Source organism: Mustelus asterias, chromosome 20 (assembly GCF_964213995.1).
Source record: "Mustelus asterias chromosome 20, sMusAst1.hap1.1, whole genome shotgun sequence".
NCBI lineage: Eukaryota > Metazoa > Chordata > Chondrichthyes > Carcharhiniformes > Triakidae > Mustelus > Mustelus asterias.
The window spans coordinates 52,354,277-52,374,622 of record NC_135820.1 but is presented as its reverse complement, the minus strand read 5'-3'; the positions used below and the strand labels follow the sequence as shown (position 1 = coordinate 52,374,622).

General features: G+C 41.4%; 1 protein-coding gene and 1 pseudogene across 1 annotated transcript in view; one reads left to right on the top strand and one right to left on the bottom strand.

The window, feature by feature from the left end:
* The window catches only part of kcnb1 (potassium voltage-gated channel, Shab-related subfamily, member 1), a 310,311-nt gene that overhangs the window by 151,666 nt on the left and 138,299 nt on the right, over positions 1 to 20,346 (top strand). The window lies entirely within an intron of this gene.
* Positions 7,904 to 8,129, bottom strand: LOC144508798 (U2 spliceosomal RNA; annotated as a pseudogene).

Here is a 20,346-nt window from a genome sequence, read left to right as displayed (position 1 = left end):
AGAGAAAATTCCAACACAGCACGTGTTGAGAATAAAGTTCGGCCTGTCGTGGTGAAACTGAGTGAGTGGTTAGTGGGGAATGAGAGTACGTTGGTGAACTGGACATTGAGACCCAGGACATATGGCTTGCAATGGACCTGAAAAGCAATAATTTAGAGAAGCAGGAAGTGAGCATTAAGAGACATTGCTGGAGAAAGCCAAAGGAGACTGAAGGGATTTGAAAATTAATCTGAAATAAATAAATCTGGAGAACAGGGAGCCTGTGAATTGTCATTGGGATGGGTGGCGGTACACACAATTTACTGGGTTCACTCAGAATTGTGAAGCATGTCAAATCAGGCCAACACAGAAGAGGGCTTAATGTTTAACTTGTGATGTTATTTTTTTCTTTATTCTTTCATGGGATGTGGGCATCACAGACAAGGCCCATCCTGAAATGCCCTTTGAGCTGAGTGTCACACTGTGCCTTTTCAGAGGGCAGTTAAGAATCAACCACATTGCTGTGGGTCAGCTAAGGGTGGCAGATTTCCTTCCCTAAAGGGACATTAATGAACCAGATGGGTTTTACAACAATCAATACTGGCCATTACTAAGACTAGCTTTATCGTCTAGATTTATCAATTGAATTTGAATTCCACCACTGCCTTAGTGGGATTTGAACCCCCTGTCCCCAGATCATTAGTCTGAGTACCGAGGTTACTGGTTCAGTGATGTTACCATTATGCCACTGCCTCCCTTTTAGCCATGGGATTGTTGATTTGACAGTGGAGTTGGCAATTGACATTGACAATTCAATTGAAGACGACATTTGTTAATTCAATCTGTACCTCGTCTGTGATGGCAGATCAGAGAATCAGCATAAGATTCACTGCACAAACAGTGTTTGTGTCCTTTGAAACTGACAAATCTTATTTCACAAATCACCCTTATCACCAGCAAAGAATGAAGCCTTTCACCCAGCGGCCTACATTGGATTCAATACCCAGGCTTCAAAGGAAAAGGACAGTGTGTTGATTTATTCAATTGCCCTGTCTCAGGGAGCACTTTTTAAATATTATTCGTGCTATTCTCTTTGGACAATAGTATAAGTGTAAAGGCCAAATTTACTCCATTCTAGCTAATGAGCAAGTTATATTTAATTAAACTTTCCACAATTCCTTTAAACAGTGGAGAGACTTGTTAAAACAGTAATTAGGATTATGCTATCTTAATAAGGCACTAACTAAAATCCATGTACTGTGTTCATAAAACATTAGAATATCAGGTGTCCATCTTTTCAAATTATTACCTTAGTCCTATAACAAGGATTTTTATAGTGATGAGAATTTTTTGTATTATTTTGTCTTCAGCTGTTTAACATGGCTTCAAAAGGTATGGGTGATATTCTCCAGCTTCCCAGCCACGTGTTTCCCGCTGGCAGGAGGTGGCACATTATTTGCTAGCACTAACGGGGTGGCACGATAGCACAGTGGTTAGCACTGCTGCTTCCCAGCGCCAAGTTCGATTCCCAGCTTGGGTCACTGTCTGTGCGGAGTTTGCACGTTGTCCGCGTGGGTTTCCTCCAGGTGCTCCGGTTCCCTCCCACAGTCTGAGAGATGTGCTGGTTAGGGGTGCATTGACCCGAACAGGCACCGGAGTGTGGTGACTAGGGGCATTTCACTTTGTTGCAGTGTTAATGGAAGTTTTACTTGTGATTAATAAATAAAAACTTTAAACTTTATCAATGGGAATTCCCATTGATGCCACCCCACGCCAATGAGAAACTCACAGGCAGATGTGCGCTGCCAGCGGGACCGGAGATTCCCACCGGCACAAACGGCCCGAGAATTCTGGCATGTATGCACAACCTCTCCCCTGCAAAATTATTTTTAGCTATAGAAAGCAATGAAATATCCTGGCCAGATCTTCCAAAGTTTAATTTTCTAAAAGGAAAAGTTGGAAAAAATTGAAAGTTGCCGTATCTGTACCCTGAGTGAAGACTCCTGTTTTCAAGAATTTGGAAATACATTAGAAAATGAAGTTAAGTGGGTGAAACAAAAACAGATAAGCTGGGCTTTTCCCGACTCATCCATGGCGGGAGAATCGTTGGGAAATTAAATTATACATTTTATCATAATAATCATCAAAAAGTTAATGGACATGTTTCTGAAATGTGGCATTGACAGTAAAGATGTGAGATTTACTCATAGTCTATATTGGGAGCAAATAAAGAACATCAGGCTAAAAGAAGGACAATCAGGTATGTTTTAAGTCAAGAGAGGGGTATGGCAAAGCATGTACTGTCACCAAAATTATTCAATCTGTACACATGAGAAATATTCAGAGAATTAGATGGACTTCCAAGGGTAAAACAATTGAGTAACAAACTAACTAACTTGCAGTACACAGATAACACGGTGCTACTTGCAGAATCAGAAAAGGCCCTACAAAATATTGTCAGTCAGTAAAAGGTGGAAGTTTAGAAAATGGATTGAGTATCAACACCAAAAAGACAAAAACATTAGTAGTTAGAGGGAACACGGTAGAAGAAAATAGAGTGAAGATTGAAATGGATGGTGTCACACTGGACCAAGTCGATATGTTTGTCTATTTAGGACAAATGATAACAGAAAATAGTAGGTGCAATGCCCAAGTCAGCAGAAGAATTGAAATGGCCAAAGGTAATTTTGTGAAGATGAAGGATGTGTTGCCAACAAGAAAATTCAAGTTTATAACAAGGGGGAAAAATGATACACTATATCCATTTTCGAATCTGCCTCAGAAACCTGGGCAATAAGTAAAGATCTGTGGAAAAAATAAGAGGCCATTGAAAATGGATACTAAGATGTATGCATAAAATTCCAGGTACCGACAAGACTAATGAAGCGGTGTTTGAAAATGCAAAGGAACTGTTAACAAGTGGCATCCAAAATAGGAAATGACTATTTCAGCCAATCGATCGGAGCTGTAAATCTGCTGCGTCCTTTTCTAGAGGACAAAGTTGGGGGGGGGGGGGGGGGGGGGGAGTAGCAGAAAGAGGGCTCATTCCGGGCATAGTTAGATGATGGACATCACAGTGGTTGCAAGCAAGTGACAATGGATGTGTGTGAGGATGGTGCGAAACAGATGAGTGTGGCGCACCATGACAGCAGATCTCCTGACAGGAATAGCTCCAAGCAGCAATAGCAGCAGCATCATAATAAACATTAAAATATTATAGGACTAATTAGCAATCAAGCTCCCAAAGAGGAAACTGCCCTCACAGGCTTTCGGTCAGACAAATGGAGGTATAATTGGTTTTTTTATTCATTCGTGGGACATGGCCATTGCTGGCTGGCCATCATTAATTGCCCATCCCTAGCCGCCCACGAACTGAATGGCTTCTTAGGCCATTTCAAAGGGCAGTTTAGAGTCAAACGTATTGCTGTAGCTCTGAAGTCCCATGTAGGCCAGACCAGGTAAATATGGGAGATTTCCTTCTCTAAAGGATACTAGTGAATCAGATGGGTTTTTCCAACAATTGACAATGGTTTCACAGTCATCAGTAGATTCTTAATTCCAGATATGTTTTATTGAATTCAATAACATGATGGGAATCGAACCCAGGCCCCTGGAACATTAGCTGAGTTTCTGGATTAATAATCTGGTGATAATACCACTAGGCCATTGGCTCCCTCAGTCCTTTGTCAACCCATGTTTCCTTCTACTTGATTGCTAGGCATACAGAGTCATAGCCTTAACACTTCAGAGTAACTTCACACTTTTCAAAGTGGTTTCAATGAGATAACCACACTGCTGAATGACACATGAGGGGCTGGATTTTCAAATGCTTGTGGGAGAGGGAGCAAGTTTGGGCATATATTGAAAATGGTATTCCCAGAAGGGGTCGGGGGGGGCATCACTAGATCCCATCGTCTCTGGACACAATGCAATTTTGAAAGGGACGGCAGAGAGGGGAGTTCTCAAACCTGCACCCTTCTAATTAACTGCTGGATGAACTCATTAATGAGCACAGTAACAGGCCCCTGCTGACCTGTCCTTTAAAATCCTTCCTTCCGTGTCCAATCCTAACAAAAAGAGGATTCTACACGTCACTTCCAAATATGCTCCCAATCTCCCAGCTAGCTTTAACTCTCCACGCAACAGAATTTCTTTATTAATGTAACATGTGCTTCAGCATCATGATGTGATTGATGGGAATCTTTAAAATAAAGCAAGACCAGAATTTCCCAGGATCTGCGGGTAGTCTAAGATTAACAAAACTTTTATCGGTGCCATGCAAGTGAAGCAATAAGCTGTGCGGAGACAGGAATCATAATGCTTTGTGCCCGCAATCAAGTCACCATTCATTATATTCAATTTGATTCACTATGTCTCATTTGAGACAGTGGAGGGACTGCGAGTTGCAATCAAATCAAAATTATTTGGGTCATCTGTCATACTAATACCCAGCCAGCTACTGGCTATTCTTTTTCCGATAACATGGCACTAATATATATAAAAAAACAAGGTTTCAGCTCATCAACTACGACCGGGTTTTTCACCAGGTCGCCGATAAACGCCATTCTTATCCGGTTCTCCAGTACTGCCCTGAAACAACAGGTACCAGTTCCATTACAGTAGAAAAAAGTTGACAGAACCATTCAGTTTATGAAAGTTTATTTATTAGCGTCACCAGTAAGCTTACATTAACAATGCAATGAAGTTACTGTGAAAATCCCCTAGTCGCCACACTCCGGCACCTGTTCAGGTACACCAAGGGAGAATTTAGAATGGCCAATGCACCTAACCAGTACGTCTTCCAGTCTGTGGGAGGAAACCGGAACAAACCCACACAGACACGGGGAGAACGTGCCAACTCCGCAGAGGCAGTGACCCAAGCCAGGAATCGAACCCGGGCCCCTGGTGCTGTGAGGCAGCCGGTGCTAACCACTGTGCCACCGTGCCACCTCCTCCACCACCACCGCACCCCCACCCCCCCACACCCCCAAAAGGTGATAATATAAATTCTCTTGCAGTTATATTTTTCTACGTATGTTTGATGGGGGGGGCGGGGAAAAGTGATGTAGCATGCTTTATCCAGAGCGAAATCCTACATTTATTTTTCATAAATGATTTTATGATTTTACCAAATGAGCCAAGTTGAAGCAATTGTCTGGTGAAAGTGTGACACAGATTGTGTCTCAGGCTTTGCACATTTGGACCTTTTGAAGAACAAACGGCAAAAGCCATGTTGTTCCTTCTCTGTAAACGGTAGCACATGGAGCAAGATTCGCAGTTGATCTGCCGGGTACCCTCGATGATTGAATAATATTTACACTTACTTTTCACACGCCTGGCAAACAAACCCATTTTTGGTCATTTTACGAATGAGCTGGCATTATGAGGCATAAATGTGTTTGTCACGTTGCAAAATCGTGGAGGAAAAAAAAGCCTCCTTAGATTCTGAGCAAATAGTGTCAGATTTTGCTTTTATTATTTTAATCAATATTTAGTGGTGCCGATTTTAACCCCACAAGCCCGAAGAGCTCAAGATGTGCAAGGTGTTAAAATATGGGCAGGACATTACTCAGCCAGTCAGTGTTGCACACATCCTGGATCTCACCAGAAGCATTGCTGATACAGCTTTGAGTGAAATTCAGGATGAATTTACTTAAATATGGCCCAGAAGTTAACATAGCTGGGCTTCATGTTGGCAAGCCATAAAGGACTGGCATCTGGGGGGGAGGCGCCATGGTATTTTCATTAGACTGGTAATCCAGAGACCCAGGGTAATGCACAGCAGATGCTGACATTTAAATTCAATAAAATTCTGCACTTAATAATCTAATGATGACTATGAAACCATTGTCATAACAACCCATCTGGTTCGCTAATGTCCGTTAGGGAAGGAAATCTGCTGTCCTTACCCTGTCTGGTCTACATGTGACTCCAGATCCACAGCAATGTGGTGACTCTTAAATGCCCTGAGAAATGGTCTAACAGGTCAATCAGGGATGGGCAATGAATGCTGACCCTGACAGTGACACCCACATCCCATGAATGAATTAAAAAATACTTGGTCTGTATGTCTCACATTCACCCATGCTACAAGTTAAGGTTGATGGTCCAATTGGCAACCTGCAACTTGTTACAAAATGGTGAGGGGGGAATGAAGCTTGGAACTAATTGAAAAATAACCTACAGTTGTTTTTGCAAGTCCAAAGCTATTTCATTCCAAGACCTTCATGAGCTACTTACAAGCCACAGTTCTGTGTAAAACTGGTTTGCAACTGTTTGAAACAGCAGGTGAACACATAAACAATCGGAGAAGATTAGAAACTTTTATTTTAATTTCATTTTGTACCCACTTTAGTTTTAAATTTCTCCGATACCACTGCTGCCTGTTGGATGACTAGTTCCAGTGTCTTGTCACTGTCACAATATAATTGACCACTAGGAGGCCGCAGAGGGAAAGCAACTACCACCTTTTGGCACCTCACGGAACGTCAAAGTTGATTCTCAGGACCAAGATGCAAGTTTTTGAGGCCTGTGTTCTCAAAATCTTGTCTTATGACCGTCAAATGTGAATGACTAACAGCTACCAAGAAAGAAAACTCAACAACTTTCATCTTCTCCCTAAGCAGCATGTTCTGGGCATTGAATGAAAATTATGAATGCGACAGCCCTCTCAAAGGCACTGCTGCCAAATGCATTGGCACCCATAAGCAGAGGCGACTTCACTGGTATGGGCATGTTCGCAGGATGGATGATAGCCACATATCCAGGATTTTCTGTACAACAAGGTAGCTGGAGCCAGATGACTAGAAAGATGACCAAAGCTCCGCTTGAAGGATGCTTGCAAGTGTGAAGGCCTTAAATATTGTTTCCCACAAGTGAGAGACACTAACTGATGACAAGAGGAAAATGGGGATCGCAGTGTGTGCCACCAGGACAATCAATAGCTACAGTGGCTTGGCAACCATACATGAACTCTACAAACAACAACCCACAATGACACTTGGTACCACTTGTGGCAGAACCTACTACTCATGAATTGGCCATCAGCAAGAGTGCACCATAAGAAGCTACCCCATTCCCAATGGATTAACATGCTGCATGTCCATCACCTTACGTAGATGAAAGGATGCTGACAATGTCAGAAGACTCCCAAGAGCTGCCCCAAAGAGACTCCAAATTAACGCAATGTTTGTAATTTTTCACATCAAATATTAAATCCACACTTCCAATCAACAAAATTTCCTATCAGGAATGGTGTTTCTGGATTGCCAATCCACTGATAGCTTCCCGCCATTCAATTAAGTTGAGAACTGATTTAGTGGGAAGCCACGGGTAGGAATGTAACTATAAGAATTGCACAGTTGCATCATATAATAATTTGAAAGCATATCCAGGGTAGCATGTTCAATGGCAACTTCCTCTGTACAAGATAATAGCATTGCATTTTAGATTTTTAACATGCTGATTGTATGGTGCCAGTGAAGACCCTTGCTGGCAGGGAACGTACAGCCAATTCTCCAACTACCTTCCTTTGGGAAAGGCTGTTGGCTGGGGCGGTCTCAGCATTTCGTCCTTTGCTTACAACATATTGGTGGAGGGTTTCTCACAGCTAGCTGTAACAGCCCAATCCAGATTGATTCAGCCGAAATGACACAAGTAATTGGGAAATTTTAAACCCAAGTGAACAATACCTAAGACCACTTCCATTCTTGTTTCATACATTGGTTCAGGACTCACTTTGCCTGAGTCAGGGGCGCCAGAAAACTAGCCAGACTCCCAGATCAAAACCTATTGCATTGCTTAAGCAAATCTTTTCAAACTGAGTTCATATTAAACACATTTTTAAAATGTTTTTGTATCAAACATTGTGAAACTATTAAAGGGTTCAGCGTAGTTCTTTTGAGTCTGTTTTCTACATTTTAAAATTTTTTACTCCATTCTTAAAATTACAAAGCCAATGTGTAGGGTGGACATGGCAAGCCCTTAATCATCTCCTTGCCTGCTCCAAAAAACAATTCAAATTCAAATTGAATCCAATTCATGGTCCCCACAAGAGAGATAGACAAGATTCAAGCTGACAAGAAAAGGCATTGTACCTAATTATGGGCTTGATCTGACACTTGATCTTAGCCAAAAGGCCGAGAAATGATTTTTAGTGATTTTAAATCAGGTTACACACAGATAGAGAACAAAATAAGCTTCACAAAATTGCTGATCTTTACAGATAAACCCATTTTTATCTGTACTGTTAAAACTGAAACAGGTTAGCGCTCTTAAATGTATCAAGGGATATTTTTAATCAAAAAAGAAAAAAAAAACAAATAAGTTTGATTAAACTGCCAAATTCACTGATTCATTCAAGATTTTATTTTCGTGATCATGCAAAAGTATTTTAACAGAAACTTGAAGCCGAACCCAAATAAATGCATTTTGAAAGGGAAGACTTGGGCCAGATTTTTACCACCATTCATGCCGGCAGGACTTTCCCATCCCGCCACAGTGATTGGAGATTTGGCAGAGCACCAAATACTCGGACTTCGCTGCAGCGGCCACATGGCATGAATGGCAGATAAGTTTGTGCCCTTGGATTTATTTAGTGCCGTTCATGACCTTAAGACATCCCAAAGCGCTTTACAGCCAATTAAATATTTTATAAGTGTAGTCATTGTTCTCATGCTGGAAATGTGACAACCCAAAGTGCACGCTGCAAGCTTCCACAAACAGCAATGTGATAATGACCAAATAATCTGTTTAGTGATGTTGAATGAGGGATAAATACTGGCTGGGATACCGGGTATATTTCCCCCACTCTTCAAAGTAGTGACATGGCAACTTCCATATCCACTTGAGACTGCAGATGGGGACTATCATCTCATCTGTAAGATCGCACCCCCCAACAGTGCAACACTCCCTCCGCACTGCGCTAGAGTATCAGTCTCAGGGCAGAATTTTCCAGCCCTTCCTCGCTGGCGAGATCCTCCGGTCCCACCAAAGGCAACACCCCACCGCCCCCAAGGGGCAGATACCCCGATGGTGGGGCAGGTGAGCCATACAAACCGCTATAAGACTTCAGCGGACTGGATGATCCCACCAGCTGTCAGTGACAGGCTGTGGTGGGGGGGATGGGGTGAATCCAGAAATCGTGACCTTCATCTTTTTATGCTCAAGTTTCTGCACTAGAATTTGATCCATAATCTTCAAATTCAGAGGTGAAACTGTTACCAACTGAGACACAGTTCATTGTATCTTCATTATATCGAAAGTTAAAACTCGACCCCATTGCATTTTATAACTCGCTGTCTGCAGTGGCTTTGCTCAGAGAAATTTAAAAACAATTAATGGATTTCCCAAAGTCACGCTTACAGTAATTCAGAACATATGGCATTCTATAGTTGAAGTTTATTTATACCTGTCATGTTTAAATAAATAACTGCACTCTATTGTTGTAAGTTATTTATTAGTGTCACAAATAGGCTTACCTTAACACTGCAATTAAGTTACTGTGAAAATCTTCAACTCGCCACACTCCGGCGCCTGTTCGGATACATTGAGGGAGAATTTACCATGGCCAATGCACCTAACCTGCATGTCTTTCAGACTATGGGATGAAACCAGAGGAAACCCATGCAGGCACATGGAGAACATGCAGACTCCGCACAAACAGTGACCCAAGCCGGGAGTCGAACTTGGGTCCCTGGCACTGTGAGGCAGCAGTGTTAACCACTGTGCCTCCTTGCCACCTACATGTGATAAGAGAAGCAGTAAAAATCATAAAGAACACAAGTGCGTTATTGTGTAATATAGCTGATCTCCTGTGCCATTGCTCATGGTCCAAAAGTAGGAAAACAAGAGTAGTCTGGAGCTTTCTATTATATTTTCCCAAGCATTAACACATTTATTGGAAAAGAAAGATAAATAAGGGTGGGAGTTGGGGGCAATGTGAGGACTGGCCGATAACAGCCCACAATTCTATTGTGCAGCCAAAAAGAACAGCCCTTCTGTTTTGGACTCAACAAAATGCAGATACTTACAGATTTTAGGCCTTTCTGAGCGCCCTCCTGTGGGCTACTTAAAGACTACTGGTTCAGGATCCAGAGATGCAAGCTGGAACTTAAGCAATTCCAGCAAAGCAATTTCCTGACCCAAGGATTAGCGGTCTGCGGACATTGTACCCTTATTAAAAAGGGTGTGAGGGACAGGCCAGAAAACGATCAGCCGGTCAGTCTGATTTCAGTGATGGGCAAATTGTTAAAAACAATTCTGAGAGACAGGATAAACTGTCACTTAAAAGGGTACGGATTAAGGATAGTCAGCATGGGTTTGTTAGGGGAAGATAGGTGTCTTACTACCTTCGTTAAATTTTTTGAGGAAGTGACAAGGAGGATTGTTGAGGGTTGTGCAGTGGATTTTGTTCACAAGGATTTCAGTAAGACATTTGACAAGGTCGTACATGGCAGATTGGTCAGAAAAGGGATACAGGGGAAGTGACAGGTTGGATCCATAATTGGCTCAGCAAAGGATAATGGTCAATGGATGTTTCTGCGAATGGAAGTTTCCAGCGGTGTTCCACAGAGCTCAGTGTTGGGCCCCTTGCTGTTTGCTGTATATATTAATGATTCAGACTTAAATGTGGGTGGCATTATTGGGAAGTTGACCCAAAATTGGCCATGAAGAGGACAACTGTCGATTCCAGAATGATACCAATGGTTTGGTAGAGTGGGCAGAGAAGTGACAAATGGAATTCAATACAAAAAAGTATGACATAATGCATTTGGGGGGGCAAATAAAGCCAGGGAATGCTCAATTAATGGGAAGATATTGAGAGGGGTTGAGGAAGAGAGAGACCTTGAAGTGCATGTCCACAGGCCCTTGAAGGCAGCAGGGCCAGTGGACAAGGTGGTCAAGAAATCATATGGAATGCTTTCGTTTATTGGATGAGATATTGAAAACAAAAGCAGGAATATAATGCTGGAATTGTATAAAACACTGGTTAGGCCACAGCTAGAAGTTTCTGTACAATTCTGGTGACCACATTACAGGACGGACATAATTGCTCTGGGGAAAATTCAGAGGAGATTTACAAGAATGTTGCCAGGACTTGAGAATTACAACTATGAGGAGAGATTGGATAGGCGAAGATTGATTTCCTTAGAACAAAGGAGGCTATAGGGTGACCTAATTGAAGTGCACAAAATTATGAGGGGTCCAGACAGGATAGACAAGAAAGAGTAGATTCCCCTAGCTGAGGGGATAATGATCAGGGGGCATACATTTAAGATGATTGGTAGAAGGATTGAGGGAACATGAAGTTGTTTTTTCACCCAGAGGATGGTGGGCATCTGGAATTCATTGCCTAAATTGGTGGTTGAAGCAGAAATACTCAACTCATTTCAAAGCTACCTGAAATTGCTTCTAAAGTGTTGTAATCTGCAAGGCTATGGACCAGGCTATGGAAAGTATGATTAAAATGAGCAGCTAGTTTATTTTTCATCTCTTTTGGTGTTTGCAGACATGGTGGGCAGAATGGCCTCTTTTTGCACCTTAACTTTTCTATGGTTCAGTTGAGTCTAAAATGAGTCGAGAAGCATCCTTTCCTTCACAGTGAGGCTTTCACTTATTTTAAACAGCTTCCAGAAATGTCTTTTTTTTAAAAATCTATTCAACAGTGAATCGAACATTGGTGCAAATTGCGCGCATGTCACAATTGGTTATCATTGCACCATTTTAGGTCCATAAAATGAATACAACTGTATTGCATTTCGAAACCATTTTGGACAAAATCAGTGAAGAACATCCAACTCTGTGCCTCTAGTATTTGATTAGTGGAAGGACTTTGACTCTTAAGTTCCCTCGAATGATGAGTCAAAGGGAGAGTGTAGAAGAGATTTATTACAATTATACAAGAAATGAAATAATTCAAGTGAGATGGGGAGACCAGAGAATCTGGGGTTGTTGTCCTGAGAGCAGTATAGGGACAATGGGCCAAATTGCCACCTTCTGTGCTGTTCCATTGTATGAACAGAATTTTACCCATTCCTCAGTGGCAGGTTAGAAGGTAGCCTGGCCTATCAAATGCTAGGGAACTGCATTGGGATGGATCCCATTCAGTGCCGCAGAAGGGGAGGTTTCCCAGTGTTAGGAATGGGAAAGGTGCTGGATGACCAGAGACAGAGAGCTAATGTAGATAAATAAAGAGTACGCAATGGCCTAGTGGTATTATCGTTAGACTATTAATTCAGAAACTCAGCTAATGTCCTGGGGACCCGGGTTTAAATCCCACCACAGCAGATGGTGGAATTTGACTTCAATAAAAAATATCTGGAATTACAAATCTACTAATGACCATGAAACCATTGTCGATTATCGGAAAAACCCATCTGGTTCACTAATGTCCTTTAGGGAAGGAAATCTGCCTTCCTTACCTAGTCTGGCCTACCTGTGACTCCAGACCCACAGCAATGTGGTTGACTCTCAAATGCCTTTGGGCAAGTAGGGATAGGCAATAAATGCTGGCCAGCCAGCGACGCCCATGTTCCATGAATGGATAAAAAAAAGGCCTGCCTTCTTTGCGCTAGCAAAATAAAACAACTCTATGCCATCCCTGGATGGGCATCTCAAAATGGAGGCATGCTCACCTTTCCCTTGCTGCCTGAGCACCTTTCTTGGTGGTGCTGCCAGGGCTGCAGAGCTGCCAGCTCTCAAATTGAAGGCCTGCCGAGCTCTCGATTATCTCCTCCTGGCAATATGACCATGGGAAGTCTGGCCTCTCGCCCAAACTCGAAAAACTTCTTAACATTGGGACTCCCACCTTCTGGGAAGTTCCTACCCTATCATCCAGTAGTGTGCTTTCACCGTCACACTGTATGAACCCCAATGATTTGTTCAGTCTCTAGGTTCATCTGACTGACAAATGTCAGTGCTGGGGAATTAATGACATTTTTCTACTTTTCTTTATCTCCAATGTGCACCATTAATATTCTTGAATCAGGATTTCAAATGTGCCCGGATTGAATCCAGCATATTTTCATTGCTCACATTAGCTGCTTGACCTTTCTCTTAATTGGAGCGTCAATTAGGACTGAAATGCTGCACAAGTATATACTGTGACTTGTATTGATGGGTGCGTGGATTAAGTCAACACCAATAATTATGTTTGGGACCTTTGCAAGTAGCTGAGTAGGAGTTCCCATCAATCAAGGCTGCATTCCAAACCAAATCCAAAAGATGAAACATCAGGATTTTAATCCCACTCTGTCCTTTATATTTTACCTCAAACATTAATAATTTCACCATTTCTATTTCGTTATTTTTATTCCACATTTTATGTCGATATATGAGCCTCAAGATTTACCACTTCTGGTAAAGAATCTTTAACCGTTGGAAGCACAGTGGGTGTAAATTATTTCGATCATAATCCAGATACATTGAGCTCTGTGTGTGAATTTTCAGTGAGCACTTGCTTTCACAAGATTATACACCAGGACCATGATATGGCTAAATGTACCATTCTAATAAAAAAAACAGAAGTTCAAAGGAAAAATGGACTAATCCATTCCTTTATATTTAAGTATAGAAAGCTGCTTGTCAAAAGATGAATTTCCACGGAGCTGTGAAATCCTGTAATGAAGGATTATTTAGGTTAGTATAACAGCGCATAAAATACATCAGTCTCCAGTTCTGAAAAGCTTTTGAAGTCTCCCGAACAATATTTCAAAGACATTTGTTCTGATTATAGCATTTCTTGAGATGTAGGCATGTGATAGCAATTGAAGTGTCCCTTGTTAATACCTTAAAGCTGCTTAGATGAACAAAAATCCAAATTTATGTATTAATCTTCTTACTTTCAATGAGATACATTAGGGTTCAAGCGGTCTATCTGGGGAGGGTCACTATTATCCGATGGTCACAAGGTTACCACAAGATTACTGTTCTTTCGTGCAGTTAAAGGAGATAATAAAAATCCAACACATAGAAGGCCAGAGTCTCCCAAATCATTTGATTTGCTATTCTTCAGATAGTAGGCATGCAGGAATAATCATCTGTTATATTTCACACAAAGAAAATAACGATCTTGAAAATCATCCTGAACCAAATGCTTTACACTTTTATTCAATTCATTTTAATCAATGACTCCAGTAGTGCATTTCACAGCCCCAGAACTATCTGTGTACAATATTTCCCCAGCTCCCTGGCCTAAATCTCCACATGGAACATCAAAATGATGCCCACCCCCATTCAAGACTATTCAAGATTCCATTGCATCTTTCCATAATTTAAACACTTCCATTAAATTAGTAAGACATGGTCTTTATTCCAAAAAAGAAGCAGTACCAGTTTTCTTCAACTTTTTTGGTGTATCTGTACATCCTCGCACCAGGTAATGTTGTTGTGAATCTACACAATACCCTCTTTAACTGCCTCAATATTTTTCCTCTAGTGTGAAGTCTCAAATTGAACACAGTTCTCCAACTGTTGTCTTGCAATGATTTCATATGGATACATTATTATGTCTCAGCTTTTAGGTTCCATATCTTTTGCAACAAAAATCCAATGTATCATTACGTTATCCACTTAAAGTGGTCTTTTAATGCCTTGTGAATCTGAATTGCATCCCTCCCAATATTTTACTGCTCTCCTACAACACCTAGCTTTCAATCATTTCGAGTATAATTTTTATTTTTCAGAAAGGATACAAAAATAATGCCTCACGATAACAGACACTGTGCAGGATTTTGCATTCGTACTGAATGTGACACTGGCCGGAATTTTACCGGCACGCCCACCCCAATTCCGAGGTGGGCGCGGCTCGCAGAACAGAATTCTCCGTTGGCCTCGGGCGGGATTTTACAAGCCTTGCCTGAGTGAGGTCCTAAAATACCGGCCAGTCACTGTTCGTTGTCCGTTGTCATTATTCTGAGAATTTGTCAGCGACTTCTGGAGTCCCCCACATGATGTGGAGATGCCGGCGTTGGACTGGGGTAAACACAGTAAGAAGTTTAACAACACCAGGTTAAAGTCCAACAGGTTTATTTGGTAGCAAAAGCCACACAAGCTTTCGGAGCCTCAAGCCCCTTCTTCAGGTGAGTGGGAATTCTGTTCGCAAACAGGGCATATAAAGACATAGACTCAATTTACATGAATAATGGTTGGAATGCGAATAATTACAACTAATCAAGTCTTTAAGATACAAACAATGTGAGTGGAGAGAGCATCAAGACAGGCTAAAGAGATGTGTATTCTCTCCAGACAGGACAGCCAGTGAAACTCTGCAGGTCCAGGCAGGCTGTGGGGATTACAAATAGTGTGACATGAACCCAATATCCCGGTTGAGGTCGTCCTCATGTGTGCGGAACTTCGCTATCAGTTTGAACTTGTTTCCTGTCCTGGAGAATTCTTCAGTCTGATTGGCTTCTTAACCTGCTTTATTCTTATTCTTATTCCTTCATGGGATATGGGCATTTGTTCTCTTGGTGGTGATCCGACTTCTTAAACCAATGTAATCATTTATAACTCTTCCGTAGCAACACGTAAGGCCATTTTACTAAGCAGTTAAGAGTCAACCACATTACATGGTCCGAGTCTGGAGTCAAATGGAGCTCAGATCCAGTAACAATGGCAGATTAAGGCAAAATACTGTGGATGCTGGAATCTGAAATAAAAACAGAAAATACTGGAAAATCTCAGCAGGTCTGTTAGCACCAATGGAGAGAGAATAGAGCCAACATTTTGAAGGGTCATCCTGACTTGAAACATTGGCTCTATTTTCTCTCCACAGATGCTGTTAGACCAACAATGGTAGAATTCTTTCCCTAAAGGACACTGGTGAATCAGATGGGTTTTTACAATAATCAATGATACTTCCATGGCACCTTTACAGAGACTTTAATTCCAGATGTATTAATTAAATTAAATTACTCATTAATTGAATTTAAATTCCACCATCTGCCAAGGTGTGATTTGAAGCCATGTCCCTAGCGCACTAGCCTGGGCTTTTGGACTACTGTCAGTGATAAGAACAAAGAACAGTACAGCACAGGAAACAGGCCCTTCGGCCCTCCAAGCCTGTGCCGCTCCTTGGTCCAACTAGACCAATTGTTTGTATTCCTCCATTCCCAGGCTGCTCATGTGACTATCCAGGTAAGTCCTAAACGATGTCAGTGTGTCTGCCTCCACCACCCTACTTGGCAGCGCATTCCAGGCCCCCACCACCCTCTGTGTAAAAAACATCCCTCTAATATCTGAGTTATACTTCGCCCCTCTCACCTTGAGCCCGTGACCCCTCGTGATCGTTACTTCTGATCTGGGAAAAAGCTTCCCACCGTTCACCTTATCTATCCTCTTCATAATCTTGTACACCTCTATTAGATCTCCCCTCATTCTCCGTCTTTCCAGGGAGAACAACCCCAGTTGATATTACCATTACCCAGCCATCACCCCCTAATGATAACATCATTGTCCCTGAACACCAGATATCACCTATTACCAGCATCAAAATGAAACTGGCATCATAATGAGAGCAATTGATGCCATCAAGCTCACTCGGTCTTTGTAGGCAGTTTTTTTAAAAGTCAGCAGCAAGTTCCATCTCTTTGCCATTAACACCTACGTCATTACTAGGTCATTAAGTTCTATCAGCTATTTTTTTTGCATATTCCATTCTATTATCATTGTCCTTTGATTCTCAGAATTATTTCCTGTGCTTCCTATTTTAATATCTTCTGCACATTATCTTACTGATTTGTAAACACTGAAGTGAATCAATTGTTAAGTGTTCCTGCCAATGTCACTTTGCCCTTTACGAACGATCTACCCTGTCTTCTCAGGGGTCCCACCTTACCTTTAACAGTTTCGTTTTTATTGATATGTTTTTCCGAATAATTCACTATTTTAAATATTTTTTGAGATTCTCTTCTCATGCTCTCTCACTTTTTCTTATCCCTATGTTAATCTTTTTCTTTGTTTTCTAATGCTCCCCCCCCCCCCTCCTTAATTCATCATTTGTAGAGGCTGCATAGAGAAAAGTACTTTAATGGCTGAGAATTCTTATGGGATATCCAGAGAATGTCAAAAGTGCTTTAAAAGTCACGTTCATTGGGTTCAGTGCTGAGCCCCCTCCAGGACCAGAAAGGTAGGCACAGAATTTCACGGCTCCAATCTATGTGCCAGTTCTCTGGTTCCATCACACTTCAGGTCATTTTACATGGAGTGGGAGGAGGGGAACGCAGGACCACCTGCCTAGTATTAGTGGGTAACAATTGGCCATTTACAAGATGAAGATCAACTGGCTTTTCCTGTCGACCTTGAGGTTCCCAGAGGTGCCAGGCGACAATGTAGCTGCTTGGAGGCTCAGAGGTCCTCGCAACCTACCTCGGTGTAGCAGCGGTCACAATCCATCTCGTAGAGGGGACTTGCCATTCCCCCCACAGTGAAGGCCAAGCTTTGAAGCACATTTTGAATTTGAAGTTTGAAAAGTTTGGAGAGATGGCACCTCCATGTTGAAAAGCCCACTCCTTCACTATCTGCCTGGGCATCCTATTGCTGCTTTCATGGTGGAAGGCTTCTGATTGCCCCCCCTCACCCAGCTTCGAGAACTTGCCCGCCATTCTTAATTGGATGATGATCCCACCCCCTGATCATTAATTGCATGCTATATATATATATATATATATATATTTCCACATCACTTCAGCAAGTTCATTCATCACCTTATTAAACCCTTCCATATTCAAAATCAGTGCCTTGGTTTTACACTAACTAGATTTTATTTTCCCTATCTATGAGACTTTAAACCTAATCAAATCATGACCTTTATTTCAGAGGCAATAGTCCACATATAGTTCATCTGGAAAAATGCAGGAGGCACTTGATTGTGGTGTTGCCCCATGAAATACAATATAGCCTGAATGTAATATTAATGTATTACCGAGGATAATACCGCATTCAAAGCGCTCGTAGAACTTCCCAATGAGATTGACAATCTTGAGTGGAATTCTGAAGTCTCGGCGAATCTTCCACAAGCTCTCACAGTGAACACTGTCAAACGCTTCTGAAGTCTATGAAGTTGATGCCCAACAATTTTTCTATTTTTGGTAACAATGTGAGGATACGATGCTTCACTCCAGGAGTCATTCCATTGCCAAATTAAGGATCTTTTATAGTAAAACAAACTTTATTTAATAACACAGCTTAACTATAACTCTAACAAATGAAGCAGCTTAACTATTAACAGTTAAACACGATTGAAAAATGAAAGGAAACAACTTTAATTTCTAACTTACCACTGTTTCAGTTCCAAATAGGCAACATTCCTTTAACAGACTTAAAATACCACTTTAAATACAGTGAGGAACCATAAATATGCTTTCTGTAATGAATGTAGACAATTTTGAGGTTGTCGCAAAGGTTTTGGCCGGGATATTAGGACCTCACTCGGGCGAGGCTCGTAAAATCCCACTCGAGACCAACGGAGAATTCCGTCTGTGAGCCTCGCCTGCCCCGATTCTGGTAAAATTCCAGCTTTTGTGAAGAGAGAGCAGCTTGCAGAAAACCTCTGCCTTCAAACAAACCCCAGTCAGAACTGAAAAAAATCTGTTTTTCTCTGCTACAAACATAGCAAATAAATTCAGCCCTATCTCATTTCGTAAGTCATCAAACCATAGATATTAAGTGAAGGCTTTAACTTTAGAACTAAGCGTAGCTATCAGCCTTTGGCAACATGAAAAAATGTTGCAAGTTTTAGTACAAGTGAGAGTCTGTCACAACAACCCAAGTAAAAAAGAACTTTACCACCATCATGATGGAATGAAATAGAATAATTCATACAGTATGTGGAAGGACACTAATCCTGGATAAAGGAAGTTTTATTTTCACATTTGATAGATAATCTGATTCGATTTCCCATAATAAATGAATAATGAAATTATAAAATATAATGAAAATAGTGTTTACGTAGGCACGACAATTTCTCCACTTTTTTGGTGGTGGAGGCGAACTCAATAGGGTCTTTTAAGAGGCTCCTGGATGAGTACATGGAGCGTAATAGGATGGAGGGTTATAGGTAGGTCTAGAAGGTAGGGATGTGTTCGGCACAACTTGTGGGCCGAAGGGCCTGTTTGTGCTGTAGTTTTTCTATGTTTCTATGTTAATCCAACTTATCCCGCACTGTTATCCATAGCTAGGATCTTCGTTTCATTTTCTTAGCTCTGGGGCACCTTACATCGTAAATTATTTAATGCATTAACAAACATCTTGTATTTAGGTCATTGCAGTTTTAGAATAAAATTTATTTAATTAATTCTTTCCAAACCTATTTGACTCCATCATTATTTAACTTCAGTCGGATGGGACATCCCTTTAGCAGAGATTGCAGAAAACCAATTAGTTCAGTATCGCTTGACCATTCCAAGGACCCCAGCATTATTTGCTGATCGATTCAAAAGACAATTACAATTATGAATGAATGTGGAAAAGTTCAGAAAACAGCCTTCTTTTTGTGAAAAATCCTTGGAAAAATTTGCTTCATTCCAGAACAGCATTTAATTATTTGGGAATAAAAAGCAACATCTTGCCCAGGGACCCGGGTTCGATTCCTGGCTTGGGTCACTGTCTGTGTGGAGTCTACACGTTCTCCCCGTGTCTGCGTGGGTTTCCTCTGGATGCTCCGGTTTCCTCCCACAGTCTGAAAGACGTGCTGGTTAGGTGCATTGGCCATGATAAATTCTCCCTCAGTGTACCCGGACAAGCACTGGTGTGGCGACCAGGGGATTTTCACAGTGTTAATGTAAGCCTATTTGTGACGCTAATAAATAAACTTTAACTTAGACTTTATGTAAAAATTTATCACATGCTTTGCACATCCTAGCACTCCACAATCAAATAATATTTCAGAATTTGTATCCTGCGGAACATAAAAAGGGGATAAAAAGTGGCGGTGGTGTGTGGTGGTGAATTATTATTTTGTACAACAAAGAAGACCAGACTACACTGTGGAATAATAGGCTAATAGTTATGGTAATGAGATAGTGATGCTGTAACAATGACATCAGCAACATGTGCAAGATATTGAGGAGCTAACATGGAACAGTCTGAACAAAAGAATGTATATACCAAGATGCTGATAATTTAGTCTTGTGTAAGTAAGAGTTTTTGAAGAAACACACCTGAGTTGGAGACAAGTCACTCATAAGTAGTGGGGAAAACTTCTCAATCCAGAAAAGGCCACAAGTTTCTGAAAGAGAGATCCAGATAGTATTTAAGTAGGAACCAAACAAATTTAGCAATAATTTGTGGGTGGCACGGTGGCACAGTGATTAGCGTTGCTGCCTCACAGCGCCAAGAACCTGGGTTCAATTTCCAGCTTGGGTCACC